We start from the raw sequence: 4,620 nt of genomic DNA, 5'->3' as shown, positions 1-4,620 counted from the left end.
TTTGGGCTGGGGCTATGCTTGGGGGTGGGGGTACTGGGAGCTACAGGGGGTCTGTAACCACCCCAAAATTTGCCGTAGCCCCCCCCATAACCCTCCTTCCAGAGCTGCCACCTGCCCCAAGTGCAGCCCCAGCCTGCAGCTGCAGCCCACCACCCTGCCCTGTGCAGATCTGGGGGCACACATGCCCCGCATGCCCACCTGGAATATGCTCAGCGGCAGGAGCCACCCCTCTCCTATGGCTCTGTTGTGTGCTCCACTCCACCCTAGCTGGGCAGGGCCTGCCTCAGCCCCACTCCCTCCCTCACCACAGGGGCCTTGATCTCCCCCCTCCCCTTCCACCACAACAGACTTACCAGCTACCTGCAGCTCTTCAAGCTGCCAAGCTGTGCTACTCACCACCTGCTTTGCAGCTGTGCGTTTGAACGGGCATTAATCGGCCAAATTATTGGCCACATCAGGCTGATTTCCAACGCAGTAAATTTTGTTTAAAGCAGTGCTGATCCAATATCAGACCTATGTATTTGTGCACCTCTAACAGGGATCTATGTGCTTATTTCCTGTGCTGGATTATCGCTGTTAGTTGTTTGAAAGTAAAGGTAGAAACACTGAGAAGGTATCACAGGAATAGAAAGCTGTCTGTAGATCTGCATATTGCCCCTTTCGTTAGACCCTGCCACTAGCTGTCAGCCTGCTTCAATTAATAATTCAAGCCCGCTATGTCTGTGCATGAATGTGTGTGTGCACGCATCAGATTTTTGCACACACACATCTTGGTCCTTGTTCTCTGGTTACAGACCCATTTTGTATGTCGGAGCAGACCTTCCTTTTCTGGCTGGTGTACAGCATTCCATTTCTGGAGATAGAAAGTTATCACACTGAGAGGGATTAGCATGTAAAGTTGAGTAGTATTGAAAGTGTAAGTGAAGGTTAAGAGGGTGGGTGTCCTCTTCTCTTCTGTGTCCTTTATCCTATTCTGTCTGGTTTTGTGAAAAAATTATAAAGATAATGTCCTGCCCCACTTGTTTTTGATTTTAGCTCTGTCTTCCCAATGAAACCCCCAACAACAATCCACATATGTCCACTTCCTTATGCATGGTGAGAGCTTCTTGACTGCTAGGTTTAGCTTGTATAGTGGAGCGACTTGCTGTATATGCACTTCTTCATACTGTTAAAATGAACAAGCAAACAAACAAAGCGATGAATGCTTCTACAACAGGATTGTGTTTCATTGTTAATGTTTATGTTTTTAAAGGCTATAAAACTAATCAGAATATCTTAAAATTCTGTCTTTTCCCAATGGTATTTTTGCAAATATATGAACTATTTGAGAAGGTTGCGGTAGCTAAGTTTTCAGGCCAAGTAAATTGTGTTCTTTAGGTCAGTGATTTTCAGTCAAAGTGCTACAGCAGCCTGGGGTGCTTTGAGATCTTCTAAGGGTGCTGTGGGGTGTCAGTGAATGTTAACAATGTTAGTTGTGTAAATGTGATCTACAAAATAATCACAGGGATTTCAAATAATGTTTAAAATGTTCTGATCTGTTGTGGGGTTTTTTGAACTTTTTTTGTAACAGAAAAATTTCTATATTATTTTTATGTAGCCAAAAAAAAAAAAAAAGGGAAAGCTGAGAGCTGGCATTTTCCAAGGAGTGCCTCAAGTCTCAAAAGGTTGAGAAACACTGCACTAGGTGCAGAGAATTTGGAAATCTACCTGAGCTCAGGTTTACATTTGCTCAGGGGATAGTTGTTACTTTCCCAAATTACATAGTATTGAAGATTAGGCTAGTTTTGGCTTGACTTTTATTATTTCAAGTGTTGTTTTGTTGTTAGCCAGCAACATTATACTCATTTTAGAAATGAGGAGATAGACGCTAAGAGAACTAAAATTATTGTGAATTTTGTGTAGTGTCAGAATTAAAAACAAAACAACCCCTCCCCCAAATACCCCCACCAGTATCCCTCCCCCCCCCCCAAACAAGGTCTGAATTTTGAGAAGTAGATTAGTTCTCAAAATTTGGACCTTGGTTTTGTGTGTGTGTTGGGGGAGCAGTTTGGGGGTGGTGGTTTTGTTTTAAATTCTGACAACATAGGCACTGACTTATTTTTGCTTGGTTGTGGGGCTTAAGGTGATGGATATGTGGAAAATTTTATGCACTTCAGGTGACAGCCCTCTTCTTAGGATCATGGCCTCAGGCCCCCGCTTCTGGAAATGGTCGGGTAGTATTTGAGTGATATTGTAGCCATCATGGTCTAGACATTGGGTCTCCATTTGCTTGCATATCAAACTTGAACCACCAGGAGTTGATATGGGATCTAAGTGTTAATGAAAACTCAGCATACATGGAGAATCTCAGAATATTTGACCCGTGACTTTTTTTTAAATAAGTTTCCTATATGTTTTATTACAGTAATATCAGGATCTCATTGGTAAAGACATTGGATAAACAGACAAAATATAATCTCTGTTCCAAATAGCTCGTAAGTAATAAATGCAGTAAAAATGCTATTGATGCTTGTCTGCTTCATACCCAGTTGAGTCCTTTTGAAAGACTTAGTGTTAGGTTTCCTTAAGGTTAGTTAGTAGTGTCAAAGAGTTGGTATATAACATTATCAGGGTGAGAGAAGGATGATGCATGTCATTTACCTCTGAATTTCCTGATGTCTGCCTTATGCCAAGTTTCCTGAATGCCTACCCTTGACTATAGGCACAGGCATATAAGTAAAGGGAAGTTGACGGCTGTAAAAGTAAACTTATTTTCTTATTGTGTTGTGTCTGTGGGCATAATACTAAAATTTAATGCAGAAGAATGAATGTATTGGTATTCTGACTGACTCAAATATTCACTAACAGAGTATAAAATATGCATTCGTGTGCACATATTTAATAAGCCTCATTATTGGTAATAAAAAGCACACGTTCTTAAAAGAGATATGCTTACTGACAATGAAAACTAACTATGCTTCCTTTCCATTGTAGTATGTTTTATATGTGTATATATAAGCATGTGCTTGACTCTTATCTTACCATTTGCTGAAAGTCTGATTTTGTACGCTTATTAGGTGTGCAGTTCTATAGGTACTGTTATGAAAATGTGATCCGAGAGAATAGGAATACTCAGGATGAGGAGGCCATACTTGGTGATTTAGTAGCTGGACAAGGCATTTGCATAGGTTAGATGCAGTGAAGGGGGAGACTGGGGTAAGAGTAACTCTTAATAAGTGACCATGAAAAGTGGATGAACTGTACACATCAGCATAAAGATTGCATTTAATCTTTATTTGGGTTTTTTTAAAGTTATTTGTGTTCAAATATTGAAATGGGTATGGATGCTAAATTGGTTAGCATGCTTACCTTTCACATTTTAGCATTATATCCTTTGGAAGATTTCTAACCTGGTAGGTTAGTTGTGGTCATAAGTGGATCCAGAACTTTACAAAAGGAGGTTGTGGGATCAGCAACTGGTGTTCAGTTCCCCCCTCTCATTCCCTGTCTCCCGGCCTTCTGTTGCCACTGTCCTGGGGATGAGGGGAGCTTCAGAGTTGCTCCAGCTGGACTGTGCAGAGGCTGGTCTCAGCTCAGGACACTGATACTGGTGGAAGGGCAAGTTGCCCCTCCCCGCACCTGCTGCTGAGGAACATGGGGGGAGGGGCGGAATCAGGCAAGGAGGGGGAACCCACCTGCCACAGGCTGAGCCCAGGCCCTGAGATATTGCAGACACTAATGATGACAGGTTGTGGGGGAGGGGACGTACCTCTGAGCATGGGAGTATTTCTTGCCTTCTTTGCGACTTAAAAAGTCCCTGGCTGCAGCTCTTGCTGCGTTGTCAGAAAGTGGGGTTCAACCATGCCACTGCACCCTCTCTGGATCTGCCCCTGCTTGTGGTTTGGCAGACTTTTTACTGAAAATAAAGTTGAGGAACTAAAATGCTTTCTCTGCCTTGTTCTCTCCACTCATTCAGTCCAACACTTATTTTATACTTTGCACCCTGAAAGTCTCTGTGACTTTCTGGTTGATCAACTAGCCTTTCTTTTACTTGCCTACTTGCTTTTAAGAAACTGGTAATACTCTGTTACAAACATCTTTACTATTGCAGATTATAAAGCAAAGGTAGGAAGGTAAATGGTTTGGAGAATGTAGCAGTCTAGGGACATTATGAGAAGCCAAGTGTTGCTGAGTTAAGCAGTAATTTAACTTGGCAAATATTGAGAACCCATCATCTTTTTTTAAAAGAAACCTACCACACAAGGCATGTGAATTGGTGAACTAGGTGTAGGAATAAGATATCCAGGATCTTTAATATCCAAACTATGGATGGTCTCTTGTAATTTTACAAGCTACAGAAGGAAATGCTTTTCCCCATTTTCACAGTCTTTTATGACACTTCTTTAGGTGCTACAAACAAATTAAGATGGAATACTTCTAATAAAACTGTATTTTCAGTTTTAGTTTCTAATAAAACTATATTTTCCCATCCTTTACGTTCAGTTATGGTACCATAAGCACCCAAGGGTAAGGTTAATGGTAAATGAAAGTGAGAATTGGTAGTCTGCAATCTTATAAGATGATTCCTCAAAAGTGATTGAGATTTGGGTCATCGAAGGAGTGGGGCAGAAGGGAGGAAGA

The 4,620-nt window shown here is 41.6% G+C and overlaps 1 protein-coding gene across 2 annotated transcripts in view; it reads left to right on the top strand.

The window, feature by feature from the left end:
- Positions 1-4,620, top strand: part of CUNH10orf11 (chromosome unknown C10orf11 homolog) — a 1,423,205-nt gene that overhangs the window by 135,928 nt on the left and 1,282,657 nt on the right. The gene's annotated exons all lie outside the window — the stretch shown is intronic.

Source organism: Gavialis gangeticus, unplaced genomic scaffold, assembly GCF_001723915.1.
Source record: "Gavialis gangeticus isolate Ggan-Ray unplaced genomic scaffold, GavGan_comp1, whole genome shotgun sequence".
NCBI classification, from domain to species: domain Eukaryota; kingdom Metazoa; phylum Chordata; order Crocodylia; family Gavialidae; genus Gavialis; species Gavialis gangeticus.
Note: the sequence above shows the minus strand (reverse complement) of the source record. Positions and strands in the feature narration are given on the sequence as shown.